At 31.9% G+C, this 16,432-nt stretch overlaps 2 long non-coding RNA genes across 3 annotated transcripts; both read right to left on the bottom strand.

The window, feature by feature from the left end:
* Positions 1–2,223: 2,223 nt before the first annotated feature.
* On the bottom strand, positions 2,224–9,384 carry LOC102589651 (uncharacterized). Of its 2 annotated transcripts, XR_001472320.1 has the most exons (5): positions 9,296–9,384; positions 8,168–8,312; positions 7,547–7,660; positions 7,219–7,306; positions 2,224–2,320 (listed from the first exon to the last, which is right to left on the bottom strand). It is a non-coding gene; the product is annotated as an uncharacterized lncRNA (long non-coding RNA). The 2 variants fall into 2 exon arrangements; XR_001472319.1 differs by lacking the exon at positions 2,224–2,320 and having other exon boundaries at positions 6,999–7,306.
* An 887-nt stretch (positions 9,385–10,271) lies between these two features.
* Positions 10,272–13,774, bottom strand: LOC107058771 (uncharacterized). The gene is made up of 3 exons (XR_001472314.1): positions 13,471–13,774; positions 10,489–10,535; positions 10,272–10,397 (listed from the first exon to the last, which is right to left on the bottom strand). It is a non-coding gene; the product is annotated as an uncharacterized lncRNA (long non-coding RNA).
* Positions 13,775–16,432: the final 2,658 nt, after the last annotated feature.

Genomic DNA, 16,432 nt, shown 5'->3' with positions numbered 1-16,432 from the left:
TGACTGCATGGTAGGACGACTCGCGATATCTACCTCACTCACAGGTCCCTCTTTTCTAGCTGGGCTGAGAGTGGATTGTTTGGTTGGATGCCCCCTAGGGTCACTCTTTCTAGCTGGGCTGGGAGTGCACTGCTAACTGGATGGAGTCTGATGGATTATCTTAGTTACTTTGGACTTGGAGCCCGGTTTTCTTCTTTCTTAGTAAACTTAGCTTTTTTGTGTACCTGTCGGGCTTATGGGGGTCCGTTCAAGTTTTATTTGAGCTTGCGCACAAGTGTACCTTTTGGGCATATGGGGTCCAGTTAGGTTTAGTTTAGTATACTTAGTTTATTTCTGGTATGCTTGTGTTCTTTCTTTTCTTATCAGTTTTGACCTCTCTGTGTCTAGATTCTATCATTTCTTATTGTTTTTACCCCTTTTTGCTCAGTCGGCCTATGATGCCTATTGAGTACATGTTGTGTTGGTACTCATGCTACGCTCTGCATCTATTTCGTGATACAGGTCCCAGTACCAGTTATCAGCGGTGAGTAGTTCCAGCCTTCTTTTGCAGTTGTGACTCGGAGTCGAGGGCGAGCACTTGCCGTTTTAGGTTTGTTCTGTCTCCTTCTTTTGGTTTAGCTAGTCTTGTTGCTTTTGAGACACGCTCTGTTATGGTCCACTTTTGGGACTTGTACTCTTTATTAGATAGCTCTGTACTAGTGACTTCCATGTTCTGGGAGGGATTTCTGTATATATTTATTTTGGGTTGCTTCCACCTTGTTATTCTTGTTTAGATTGTTGTTTTCGCTAGTTTCTGCCCTTTCGCTCATTGCTTGATGTTCTGGGTTACGGGTTGGCTTACCTACTGGTAGGGTATAGTAGGTGTCATCATGACTCGAGAAAGCGGGTCGTGACAAAAGGTATGGAAAGTAATAATAAAAAGGATTTGAGCGATGTTTTTGTAATTTTAATTATTTTATCCCAAGATAAGTTATATATCCTGGTATTTTTATTCCACCAAGAGGAAGGGACTATTAGGGTTTTGTATTTTATTTTATTTTTCTACCATATATTTGAGTTTTAGGTTTTTCTAAAAGGAAAGTCAAAACATTACCATAAATGCTAGGAAAATATAATATTCTTTCATATTTGGTTATTCTTTCCTTAGGGAAGAACACAAGAGCATCTACAATGTAGTCGTTTAAGATTTCTGTTTATGAGAATATTTTCTCCCAACATGTTTATGTTTTTTCAATATTAGTTTTATAATATGTAGGTCCCTTGACCAAATCATATTAATTATATGTTTTTAGTATGCTTTTATTTGTCATCTAATTTATTACCAACATGGTTTTCAATTGAAAGCTTCCACATGACGCCTTGATTGCTTTCGAATCCAACAGGGACAACTTGTCCCAGTATTATTTATTAATCTTGAGATAAGTATTTCATACATTATAACCAGACAAAAAATAAAGAGGTACTAAAAACTTATCACGTCAACATTTTCTCTTATTCATCACACCGAACGACTACTTAATGAAAAGATGTCAGCCATCAGCATTGAACCTCAAGCTCGTGCTTTTCTTTTACTATACTGTTTTGATTCAATTTCATATTCATTGTTTCTTTTATCTTGTTCACATTAATTAAGCATGTTACGGTATACAAATCACATATTTTGACCATCTCAATTTTAGTTTATAAACCACGTCTATAAATTTAACTGTAATGCTTTAAAAGTAAATAATTTCAAAATTCAGTGTTGGCTACACTCTATTTTTGTTTATATTTGGATAATGATAGTGTCTTCGCTGAATGTATTTTGATTATTTCATCGGAGATGCTTGTCCAACAAAACTTAGGGTGATCAGAAGAAATCACCTAATAATTTTTTTTATATTTTCAACGAAAATTTATATCGACATATTGTATTTGAATTTCACAAATTTTATTTTGAACTTGGAGTGCAATTTTAGCAATATTAATGAGACATTATTTATGATCAAATAATATGAAGTGACTGCAACATTTATATCGACACTCTGTATTTGAATTTCACAAATTTTATTTCGAACTTAGAGTGCAATTTTAGCAATAATAGTGAGACGTTATTTATGGTCATATAATATGAAGTGACTGCAACAATTTTGACTTTTTTTTAATCAGTAAAAGGGTTCATATAATTTAATAATACCATATATAAACATGCACAATTTAGGTGAGTGCTTCAACAGGTAACTTTACAACAAGCTAAAGAAAACAAGGGAGAGAAATTCGAAGAGGGGGAAAGAACACTGGAATGGAGAAAATCCATTGGAGCGCCACCCCTAAATGGGTCCTGCAATGCACGATTCAGATTTAGTCGGGGCTTCAAAGTGAGTTCCAGACATCGGATGAAAAAAAAACTAGAAATTAAACCTGTACATTGTTTAACACCCTTTCTATATATTGTGCATAGTCCAAAATTACTACTCTTTATTTTCACCTAAGTTCTCTTTATTAGAAGCAAATCCACCAGGGTAAATTTTCTTACCCTTACTACGTTTACCATCCATAGTTAATTTTTTCACCACACCACTCTCATTATTACTACTTCGAGCATTTTCCTCCTCTGTTATTCTCTTTGATTTCTCTTTTAGACGTTTTTGTTGTACGTGAAGATATGCATAGTTTACTCCCATGGATGCCATAATTGAAATGTTTATCCTAAGAGAAAAAAATAATATTGCTAAGTGTTTGATTGTATTTGCCATAGAGTACTAGGGAATTTATAGAGGAGACTCCTTGCATTTGTAACCAAGCAATAATTATTAAAAAAAAATTGTGTGTGGATTAATTAGCTAGTGGTGACTCCTAGGTTATAAAATTATTCAATTAGGACGGTTTAGAACAAATTAAAGACGTATATGGAAGTGGAGGTTACACTTAAGGGATAAAGTTGTTATCTTTTATTAATTAGGCGGTTTAATTAACCACTATTAGCAAAGTTATATGTTAGTGGAGTACTTAGCTGTCAACCTTCTCTAATTAAGAAGTTTAACAACTTAATTATATAATGCACAATACATTATAATGAAATGATGCAATTCAAATATGGTTGAATTTTCTCTAAGCGTTGTTTTTGTTGATTAGATGACCTTCTTTCTTGACCAGAAACCATCATTTTTCCGCGAATATATCACATATTTATGCTAGAATATAGTGATATACAAGTGTATGTTGTATGCAATCTTCAACGGCAGATGACTATATGTTGTATGTATTTATAGATCGGATCGAGTCATTTTCCTTTTCTTATCGTTAAAGATAAAACTAGCTAGAAAGTTATTAATTTATTTTCAAATTTAGAAAGATTTCATTTTTAAAAGGTATTAATAGACTAAGTCGAAAAAGGAATAGGTTTAACATATATACTGAATAATTGGGAATAATTATTTAGTTTTAAACTATTATGTTATAATTCTTACCTAGTTTTCAATCATGTAAATAATTTGTATAAGTTTAAACACACATTTATTATTAGCTCCAAGAATAAAGCCATAAATTAATCAGTACATGACCAAATAGTTATCAAACCAATGAAAATAACACCTTATTATTTAAAAAAAATAATCCAAATTAAGTATATAATTAATATATCTCCACTATGATAAAATGTCCCTTGATACAACAACATTAAGTTATAAATATACTTTATGCTTGTCTAATTGTCTTGTGGGTCGTAAATAAATAAATTAATGAATATTTAATCTTGAAGGTCAACCTAAAGTATCTCTATTTCCTAAAATGATCGAGAAATTAATTAATAATATCTCTAGCTATTACCGACTTGAATGTTTTCGTTTAAATAATAAATCTGCTTAGTGATAACTGCACTCTATTATTATTATTAATGTTAAAAAGTTTAAGTAAGCTTTATGTTGTCTTTTATGGAAACTAAAGAAAGATTAAATTAATTAATGAAAAAAATAAAGTCACTAATTAAGTATTTGTTCCACTAGTCTTTAACGAATCATTAATTTAACACACGTATTTAAAGAGCTTAAACTGGCCACATACGAAAAGCAAACCACGTTATATTACATTAAAAATCATAATTTTTGTGTCACAAAAATTAAGGCTGAAAGAGTAATATGTATTGGACTCGTGTTGACACAAGTCTCATATTTAGTCTAAATATATTTGTGGAAATGGATCTTGGTAGTTTTCATTAATTAGCACGATTATTAAATTTATTTCACTAGTCTAATAGTTCAATCACATATATAAAAATATGAACTACATTGAAGAATCTAATTCCTTCGATGCCAAACCGTCCACACCACAAGGGGGATTTAATAAAATTAAAAATATAAAGTTATCAACTCGTTGAAAGAATTAAGACAACACTAATCTCTTTCTTAGAGGCACTAAATTAATTAATTGTATCCACAAATTGGTATTATTATACTTCTCTAACAATGGCCTCATGTGTACATCATCTTGGACAATTTTTTCTATATTTTTTTTACCTAACAATTCTTTTAAAAAGTTTGGGCAAGTTATCCCTATTTTTGAGAGAGAACCATAAGCATTGTCTTAGTCACAGTAGTTGGCAATAGCAAATCAAACTCTCAAATAGAGAATAATTATTAGTTTGTTTATGATAAGTGCTCTAATTTGGTTTTCATAAAAATTAATTAGCATGCGTGGACATAATTTAATAGGTTTCTATTAATGATGATATAAACTAATTAATCTTCTTTTTTATCATGCCTCTATTATTCATTAAATAAATCGTATCTCGGAAATAAATAAGGCATGGAAGGGATCGGAGTTGGAAGGAGGGAAGGTGGGCGGGTGTGTGTGTAGGGGGGAGGGGACGCTACAAGTCCTCTCTCGTTGTTGTTCATGAACCATCCATGCATCTCTTCCTTCACAAGTTTGTCAGATGAAATTTCTAGAACAAAGTATAGTAACAGAAAGAGAAGACTGCTAACGAGAAATTCCTATTCATAAAAACTCATTCTTAAGGTTAAGGAGAAAACGAAACAAGTCAAAAAAGGGAGTTTTTTCCCTTTCTGGAGCCAATGGTAATAGTTCTCCAAACATGCATATTGAGGAGAATTAAGAAAAGTATGTATTATCATCCAAGATCTTATCCAGAATAGATATGTGGGATATGACCAGAGATTATTGCTAATCGGATGGAGTAAAATGCGATTGATGAAATAATTAGACATGTTATTTAACTTGACCTCAGTTGCGTGCAACCAACTTGTAGGAGTGATCGATTACATTACAATGTCAACCTATTTCAACTCTCTCATCTCCAAAGGTTCAACCTTTCTTGGAATGACTTCTCTAATTCGCACATCTAGTCTAAATTTGACAAGTTTGTGAGCTCGATGCATCTTGATCTTTTCCGATCATCATATTTCTTAAGCCAAAAGTTTTCTAAAATTTCTCATCTCTATTACGGTATACCAGTGGAAGGGGGCATTTTTGAGTCATTTTTAATACGTTAAGGATATTTTTGATCCAATAGATAGAAAGAAAACATTTGTAATAAAAGACATTTTAACCCTTTTTCCGTTACAAATAAAACATTTGTAGTTTGGAATATCTAAGAGCAAAGAGGAATTTCAAATCATGTATCTCATCTATGTTAAAAAAAAAAAAAATCTATTTTGTGACTTGAAAATTAATTCATGATGAGCGTAAATTTAATGTTGAGAGTTATTAATTATTTAGAGACTCTGGTTATTGAAATCTTCTAATTAAGATTTGTGATATGAGAGAGAAAAAATAATGATTTATTGAGGCACATATATATGATTTTATCCCAATAATTTCGTATGTGAATGTTGAACACTACTCATCCATTATATTGGACTAGACGATGGGTGCCCGTGCGCAGGTTGGTGATATATATAAGCATATGTTATGCTATGTTTTATACATATTTACATCTTTATACAGAACGGGTAAAATAGATGGTGGTGGCAAGTCATATTGACTCTTTGTCATAGTCATATTGATGCTTTGTAGGTTGCGGAGGTATAACTTAGTAAGAATGGAGCTAGTATGACTGATTGTGACGTACCTTGTTGAAACTCTGGATGTCTTGCCATTTTTATTTTTTTTGTAGATTTACATAGAAGGCAGTGGACAGGCAATTAGATATAAGAGAACTAATTGTATTTAAAAACATTATTATTAACTAAATGAATGATATGGTAGTAAGCTTTTTGGATTTTTTCCTGTTAAGAATATTAAGTAGATGCATGTTTAATGAACTGATTAGCAAGAAGGTGCTGAACATTATCAACAAAGAATATTAAGCATAATGTGAAGCATGATGAAATTTCTTATTATAGTAAGTAGCAAGGTCATCTAAATTCAGAGAACATATCCGTAAGCAAAGCAAAATTTCCGAGATATTCACAACTTCGTCTGAAGAGTGAACTACAGTCAAACACCCAAAAACATAGAAACAAAACTTTTCAAAAAAATAAAAGCCAACTGATGGATGTTTAAAGAGCAAATAGATGTATTACTCATGAAATATATGACACTTTAAAGGCATTCAAGTGATACATGAAGTAAGATACCTATGTACAGAGTTGGTAAAATCTGAACTAAGGCAACAATGGCCATGAAACAAAAGCCACAAATAAACATTTTTTATTCAATACATAGGAAAAGATGAGATTCTATCATTTAATTCGGGAGAACAAAATCATATTATCCACGTAAATTAACAAATAGAGAGGTATCAAAATCACATGTTATATGTCCAAAGAAAGGAGCTAAACATGATATAAGAAAACATGAGATTATTTTTCCAGATCTTTCCAAGGGATCAGTTTTTAAAAAGAAAATCACTGAGCTCGCCTAGATGATGACAAATGAACAAATAAGAAAATGTCTCAAGACACTCATTCTTAGCCTTAATATATATGATTTACTTTCTTTTTTAGTTAATTTCTAATTGATCGTGAAAAATGCAAGGTTCAATAATAACAACAACAGAGATGGTGAAGAAAAACCATTTGAATTTAAGAATATAGTTTTTGAAATGGCAAAATTCCAGCACTTTCCTACCTTAACAATACTGCAGATCCTTAGATTATGAATTAGCAAACATTGTTGCATTAGTTTTTCACGGAACATTGATAAAGCACTTTCATTTGCCTAAAACAAAGATAAGTATGTACTTATCACAGATGAATAAACTTGAAAGTATGGACTTACAAAGTGTCCATGATGATAGATTCTTGTATTCTCTTTACATTGGCTGCGTAACTTGGAGGGGCGGCGTTAATCAGTAGTGCAAGAACATCTTCATGTAAATAGAGATTTTCATTAATAAGTCAAGCATTATTCTACAAAAATAGGTGATGGAGATTTTGTAATTATCGAATTCAGAGTCTTTGGCTTGGTGGTCGAAAGCATCAAAAGGTGTGACAACCAATCGAGTAGGAAGAGGCAGTGGATTTTCTGGGGGATGACTTTGTCAATTGGTGCAGGAATGGTATTTTTATTGATTGTCCAGGTGAATCTGTTGAATAAAGCAGCATACCTGTAAGTCGATTCTTTAACGTGCTACTGACAGCAGGTATGTTTGGAACGGCTTAAAATGTTTTGCATAATGTGTTATATCAGTGTTCCATATGGTTGCCTGAATTTGATTTTCCTGCTTAAAAAAAATTATTTAGTAAATGGTTTTGAGTGTACAGATCACAATCTAAGTAGGTTCTAGTAAAAGTAAATTCTACACAGAAAGGAAAAACCTCACTAAATGATTTTTTGTCCTTTAAGATAAAGAACATACAGTTACAATAACTGAAGCAAATAATTATCTGTGAAGGTACCAAGACTAATTCTAGCATAGCAAACTCAGAGAACACAATACAACATATTCTAACTTCATCCACCAGCCAAAATCACAACTTGAGTCATTCCTTGATTTCAAGATTTAACATACATTGGTAAAAATCTAATCTTGGTTCATATAAATTAAATTTGGCTACAAAGGGTGTACAGATCACAATCTAAAAAGATTCAGAAAAAAGTAAATTCTACAGAGAGCAATAATTCAGACAAACAACATACAATTAAACATCTGTTAAAGCAAAAGGCACAAGTAGCTGAAACAATGAAAAATGATGATGAAACAGAGAGGTAAAAGGGGAAGAATAACCTCTTCATCCTGTAAGAGAAGCAGTTGATACTTCTTGGCCTTATCTTTGGTGTCTCTGGGTGGATAACTTGTATTATGCATATCCAATCTAGCGATTTTGGAGTGATAGAGTTGAGAGTAAGTCTATGTGCCATATGGGGCTAATCTGCAATCATCAAAGAATTGGATAGGAAAACGATAATATGTATTAGTAGTGATGGTAAGAAGACTAACATGTAAAGTTTAAAAAGATAAAGAACGTTATAATAGTGTATGTAACATACTTAGATGTCATGAAAAAGCCTTTTCTATGATTTCGTTGTAAACTATATTGTATGTAGTATGGCCACCATCGTTGTCTTGTGCAGTAGTTGAAAAACTAAAGAATATTTGGTATTACTTTAATCAGATGCTTGATTAGTGTAAAAAATTAATGTTTATGTTCACTGAAGAGAGACCCATGAGTCTCACATACACTCTGCTGATCCTCCAGGTAAACACACAAAAATGACACTTATTTTGCTATTTATCCTTTTTAAGTTTGATAAGGAGCTGCTTTATGAGGAAATTTAGGCTGCCTGGAATGGTGGATATGGATAGGACTTTTTAGCATCTTTTTGGCTCCCTAATTTAATGGATTAAAAATTTGTGAACAACCCTAAATTGAGACATTAGTTTTAGATTGAGTTGAATACGACATTGCAGGAGACCAAACCAACACCCCATCTGTATTTTCTCTTCAATTTTCACATAGAATTTGTAGGATCTCTTTTGGGTCCCAATAATTTAATGGAAACGAACAGAACATGCAATACAACAACTCGAAATTGAAGCAATAAATGAAAATTACGGCAGAGAACATTTGCAAACTTTCATTTTTACGGTATGTTTAGATTTTCAAACTTTCTTCTCGAATCTTTCTTATGAAACACCGGATAAAACATCAATTTATTTTCTTTTTCTTGGTTCTCTCAATACTCATACTGCAATTTTTGCCCTAATTAGGATTCTTCTGACACTCAAACTTCATGACCCCTTGTATATAAAAAAAAATCTGATGAAAAATTAAAACCAAAACACAATCGAGGTAAAAGCATGCAAAGAATTAAGAAATCGAAGCCAAAATTGAAGAGAGACGGGGCAAATTACCTGAAAATTGTAGTTACACTCGAAGAAGACGGAAGGCGTAAGGGCTAAGGCTGTGCAGGGCAGAAATTTTTTTCTTCCTCGGAGCAGGCATGAATGCCACGCACAGCACAGCAAAGCTGTGTGCTACATTACCACGTGGAGCAAGGATGGAAGAAAGGAATGACGAAAATGCCCTTGATAAATTAAAAAATGACAATAAACAGACATGCTGCGTAAATTTAATGTTGAGAGTTATTAATTATTTAGAGACTCTGGTTATTGAAATCTTCTAATTAAGATTTGTGATATGAGAAAGAAAAAATAATGATTTATTGAGGCTCATATATATGATTTTATCCCAATAATTTCGTATGTGAATCATGTTGAACACTACTCATCCATTATATTGGATAATGATGGTATCGACCTATCGACTACAAGAAAAACTGCCTATAAGGAAGGGAAATCTCGTCCCTAAATGTCCATATCTGGTCGCAGATGGCCAATTACGACGATAAAATGTTGGTCGCCACCCGTCCTAATAGGCTTCTTCGCTAAAGGTTAATTGCGATGGGTTGCCATAGCTGGTCGGTACATGTTATTAGAGACGACATTTTATACGGTACTTAATGTACTTCTAGAGACCGTGAATCTCATCCCAATTAGGCAATTTTCATATTCTGAAAGTATCTATCCACGACCATTATATCTTTTTGCGATGAGTAACTATCTGGTTCTAAATAACTCTATCGCAATAACTGAAAACCTCGTCCTAGATTAATTTTTAGAGACTAGAAATTGCCTTGTCCTAGATTACCCTTTAGAAATGAGCAACTATCACTTCCTAGATTAACCTTTAGAGACAAGCAACTAGTTCGTCCTCTAATTTACCACCAACTATACATACTCTTTTCATCACTAAATATAATATTTCTACAGATAAAAAATTCTATACAAAAGGATTATAGATATAATTCGAAAATTTGCTCAAAAAAACTTTATCAATTAACATCCCAAGCTAGAGTATGCTATCATGTTTTACATGTCGCCACTAGCAAAATAATAGTGAACTTGTGCATCTTCTAAACTTTAATCTTGACTTGTAACTTCAATCTTCGAAAATCTGTAAGAACAAAATTTTGCAAAGATGATAAATATGTATTGGTATATAATAATATATATGAACTTACACTAGAATTAGTTAAAGTGCTCACCGCAAAAGAAGTGTAAAATTTATCAATTTGATAGAAACATCAACAAGCTGTACTAACAAGAGAAAATTAGTAAAAAGGCTTTCAGATGCAATAACCACGTCATGGATTTTTCATATTGAACTACAAGAAACACTTGATTGAAACCGCAATAATAACTAACCAAAAATGCACTTGAAACTACAAATTCCCGTTTTCCAGAAACATGTCTTCAATGGTCACATAGATTTGTTTTGCTCATGGATTTTTCTTCTTCTGCAAAGGTGAGATCAGGTCTGTGCATTTGCTATTTTAATCTTTCAGGGAGTTTTCACAAGCTTCTGGATTCATTTCTAACTTGACCAAAAGCTCAACATATTTGTGTGGGGTCAATGATGGTATCAAGATTACCTCAAAATAGAGGTGTTACAAGTGTGAAATTGAATTTAGCTATCTCTGTAGCATTAAAACAAGTTGCTGGCAAATTGACAGTTGTTAAAGAAGCATTGATAGCTGATCGGGGCTGAAGCTATTTGCTAAAGATGATTGTTAAGCTGTTGATAATTTTTGAGTAGCCAATATTGGATGGGGCAATGATGGTAAAGTTGGTAGGAAGACATCAAAGAACATACTATCAATATGAACTAACTTTAGGAAGTGAGGAAAATCTAAATTTTGAAGAGTTGAATTATTGTTTTGTGAGTCGTCTAGTAACTTCAGCAGGAGGTGATGATTGCCAGGTAATTCAAAAATAAATCGAGAAGAGCGAGGTAACAACTAGATAGTGGCCTAAGATATTCTAAAGATGAATAAAGATTGACATCAGTTCTGATGGTATTTATATGCTTTACTACTTAAGTTGTACCAAAACTTACAGAATCATCGATAAATAAGCTCCATGTGTGACAGACATTCTATGTTCATATAGTTTGAAGTAGATGTAGTTGTTATCGTGTACTATATTCAGAATGTGCTATTATAGGCAGTGTGATATTGAATTTAACTCCGTAGTATGAAGTTCTGTCATAGTAAAGGTATTCTAAGCATACTAATAATAAACATTTTGCTTGGCTATGTGCCATGACTACTAGGATTTGATGAGTGATGGAGGATATGGGACATCACACAACTCTTTGGTTAAGAAACACCAATTCTCATCGCCATAAACTGTGGAAAAATATCCTGCAGCACTAAGACTTCAGCGACAGTGCTACATAAACAGGATGGCGGAAGAATTAATTCTTATCAGCTTTTGGGGTCACAAATGACTGGAGATAACTACTTGAGGATAATTTTCTACAACATATAAAAATTATCGAGTGAGGGAAATGGTTATAGAGAGTAGATATTTAGGAGATATTATGGATGGGTACATTGGGATCTGATGATTAGAAGAATCTACAAGGTTGAGATGCATACAAGTTCCAACTAAAATGATCTACAAGAAGAAGAAAACATGCTAGCTAGCACTCATAAAGTTGAGATTGTATTCATTTACTTATCAATTATTTCAAACCAAGAAGATAATGAACAGAGGAAGTCTAGTTTCACGTAGCTGTGCAGAAAAGTGTGAAAATAAATAAAGAAGAAGATGTCCAACATTGACAAAAGTCTAGTTAACTTATGGTTCCTCTATTAAGAAATTGGTGTTTGTTAAATTGCAAGTACAAGAAACATTAACAAAATATTTGATAGTTAACTAATTGTTCCTCCGTTAAGCAAAAACAAAATGTGCAACAGTGGAAAGAAGTCTTGTTAAATAATAGTTCCTCTGTTAAGCAACTGATTCTTGTAAAATTACAAATGCAAGAAACAACAACAACATGCTTAGCAGCTATGCAATGAAGTGTATTTAAAGTAGAGCAAGCAGAGTATGTGAAGCAGTGACTATACACGGTTGAAGTTGAGCAACTTCTAAAACGATTATACACAAATCAACAAAATAAATTAAAAATTGCAGTATAATATTACTTACTTGGTCAGTAAAACAAAACAGTGGTTCTTCAGTTTAAACAAACAATGTCATATGCGAGATATGTTATTTTTGAGCAGTGAAGAACTCTTGTATTTGTCTTCTTTTTTCTATCTTGTTCCTCTGATAGACAAGCGATCATTCATAAATTTATTTTCCTCTCATGTTGAACGTAGAGCGGATAATAATTCAGCCTTTGAATGTAGAGCGGATAGTATTTTAGACTTGGATGGCACTTAAGAACCACGACAAAAGGGCCAAGTGCCCACACTACATTTGTTACCTCAACAACTACCCACATGTGATCCAGTTTTTATTGCTTAATATCACTCCACGATTATACTTCCAATGAACTCATATTATAATCACGAATTGGGTTATCTCTCTCGTTTGGCTTAATTAGATAACAAATCTCTAGTTGATTTATATACCTTCAATCTTATTCTCAATATTGCAATAAAATCTAAGTGTGATCTCAGTCTTTATAAATTGGTGTCACTTTCAGGGAACAACAGAGTACATGTATTTTTCATTCTTTACATTAGCTCACATATTTGATCAAATAATTGTGACTTATTGCATATACAGGGTATTTATTAAATAGTATTTTGGCATGACGTAAGATGCATATCTTCTTTCTACAGTATGCTACTTATAATAGTTTTCTTAAAATATTAAATTGTTATGCCTTCTATGACAATTGATTCAACTAGATGTTTGCATCTAAATAGATGATATTTGTTACATTATTGAGGATAATTTGGTATTAAAGCTATGGAATTCCAATAGTTTATGAACAAATATCAACATGTTTCTAATCTACAATTCAATGAACAATGTTTGGGCTACAAACTAGCATATACTTAAAAAAAAGATTATTAACTCAGAATCCCAACTTAGTAATCTTTTGGCTAATTATACACATACAGAAAACAATCACATAGCGAAGAAGAATATAAAGAGAAACTTGAACAAAACAAATACAAAAGGGAATCAAGAAAAGAACAAAATTCAATGTTGTTGAGGAGGCATACCTAAGAACTGATTAGATATATATCAACTCGCTGAAAAGGGTCGAACTTGATGACCTACAATCTGTGCTTTCTCTATTTTGAGAATGTGCAGATGAAAACTGAAAGTATTGAACAAGAAAGGTTCCGACTCAGTTTTCCTCATTCATGACATCCACACCAGAACCGTCTGCATAATGGTATGTCAACAGGAAAAATGCACTTTGATTCTTCTGCAGGAATCTGGAAGGAAGGAAGATAAGTTAGATTATTGTGAATTGCGATTTGAAGAGCAGCTACATCGATATGTGATGAAGTCAATTTAGGGCTTCAGTGTATTGAAAAATATGAAGCGGCTTAATTAAGTGTTTTCTATTGCCAAAATACAGGGTTTTTTTTTTTAAAAAAAAAGTTCTAAATAATTAGGTAAATTTTTTGCGCCTGATGAGTTTCTATGAAAATTAAAAATACACTTTTTCCCGCTTCTCACCAAATTTTGATTTTGGGACCAGTTAGAACTTTCTTTAGGGACTAGATTTTGTACCTTCACAATAACATATAGAATTAGGGACGAGAATATAATCTCGTCCTAATACATGTACTTTTTGAGACGAGATTATTAACTCGTCCACAAATGTTGGTCTTAAATAACAGTTTTTCTTGTAGATATCGCAGTTGAACGCACCTCAATTATTTCATCACAGATATTTACTCGATATATCTTGAGTTAATTAGAAAAAATTATTAGCCTGGCTGCACTTTATATAGTTGAATTTCGGAGATTTTATTTTTGAACTCTCAAGAGACAATTATTTTGGCAATATAAGTGACTCCATCCATTTGAATTTTTTTTTAATCAATAAAACTTCCTTGTGCATAATTTAAAATAATGATACAATATATTAACATACAACAATTTAGTAAAAAAACTAAACAAAAAAAAGAGAAAATAGAAGGGAAAAAAAAGGATATATATATATATATTTACATACCACCTTGCTATATTTTCAAGAGTACAAATTACTGCTCTTTATTTTTCACCTAAGTCACCGGGGTAAATTTTCTTACCTTTACTATTTTTACCATCCGCGGTTAATTTTTTCACCACGTCATCTTCATTTTTACCACTTCGACCATTTTCTTCCTCCCTTCTCTTTGACTTCTCTTTATGACGTTTTTGTTGTACGTGAAGATGAGCATAATTTACTCCCATGGATGCCATAATTTGAAATATTGCTAAGTATTTGAAATGTCTGTTTGCTTAATTTCTTGATGTTTTGAGAAAACTATAAACGAAAGAGGGAATTTATAGAGGAAATTCCTTGCCTTAGAACCAATTACTATTTTCTTTTTGTTTTGGTGGATGGTGGCCCTTTGACTATAATTATAATATAATTTAAGTTTAGTGTAAATAATGTAAACATTATTAGCCATCCTTAAAAGTGGATATCTATATATAAATAACGAAATATAAATTTGAATTTTGAGAACAAGACAGGTTATCGATCTGTTATAACAAGTAATAAGATTAAAAAAATGTAATAGTAATTTGTTTTCATGGATTAAAAGTCATTGATAAGGTAAAAATATTTTTTTATATGACTTAATCCATTATATTAAGTGGAGATTACACTAACATTAATGGATAATTAATTAAACTTATCCTATGATATGTATACAGCTAGAGCTAGCCGTCTTAACCACTATAATTAGCAAAAGATTATACCACTGGGATTATGATAATAATTAAGGGAATGGATAATCTATATAGTTAGTTGGACAATAAATGACTTAGCTACCAACCTTGTCTAAACTTTAATAATTTTAATAGTGCTAAATAACCGTATATTTTTCCGTATGAGAACATAGTAATAAAGTAGATAATAATTAAAATAAGATTCGTTTTAGCTAGAGTATATTAAAAAGTCATAGCAAAGTTTAGTTATTGTCGATTGTAACAATAATTAACGAAGTATTTTGATTTTTTCAATCGAACTTCATAACTTTTAGGGTATTGTGTGTCATTTTCACCCCAAACTTGGACCACAACCCGACAGGGGTTGAGATAGGAAGGGCTGATGGAGTTCATTCAAACTTTAATTTGTTCAGCAGAAAATTATATTATTTACGTATAATTAAAATTATTTTGTTATGTATATATAGATGTTGAACACTTTTTACTTTCTTTGTATATCTATTTTTTATATTTTGAACTCTTTAGTAAAAAATTTGACTTCGTCACTGCAATCCGACCTCTAAGAGTGAAGATGACCTAGACAAATATTATCTAAATATATTTGTGGTAATGGATCTTGGTAAGTTTTTAATTAATTCAGACATTTATAGGAAGATGACATAAGAGATAAAAAAATATTTAAAATATAGAAGCTTGTGAACATTTATTCCGGAATAATATAATCATTTTATTAGTATATAGCTGATAATTAGGGTTGTCAAAATGAGTCCAAATATAGGTAATTCGTTCAAAATTTTAATTATGGGTTGAGTTCGATCTCAACCTAAAGCCTTTACTCATTTTAAAAGAATCTTCAACTGAGCTTAATTTAATCTTCAATTTTAACTCGTTTTAAGACTCTTTATTTGCAGTGATGTAATGTATGTTCATATATATATTGAAGGTATGTATTACTATCTATTTTTTATTTTTTAGAATTTATCTGTCCATTAGTATTTTTTAAAAGGGAAAAGGGTCAAATATGCCCCTAAACTATTCGAAAAGGATTAGATATACCCCCCCCCCCGTTTAAAGTTTCGGTCTCCACTTCGTGCCCTTGCCGTCCAACTTTTCGTCTAGATATGCACTTATGGGCGTTAAATGCCAAATGAAATTGCCACGTCATTTTTACATTACCACGTGGCATTTATATTAAAGGGAAAAGGTCAAATATACCCCTAAATTATTCGAAAAGGTCTAGATATACCCCCTTTTAAATAAACTACCCGACCTGTTTTCAACAAAAAAAAA

The sequence above is a fragment of the Solanum tuberosum genome, unplaced genomic scaffold, assembly GCF_000226075.1.
Source record: "Solanum tuberosum cultivar DM 1-3 516 R44 unplaced genomic scaffold, SolTub_3.0 scf00649, whole genome shotgun sequence".
NCBI lineage: Eukaryota > Viridiplantae > Streptophyta > Magnoliopsida > Solanales > Solanaceae > Solanum > Solanum tuberosum.
Note: the sequence above shows the minus strand (reverse complement) of the source record. Positions and strands in the feature narration are given on the sequence as shown.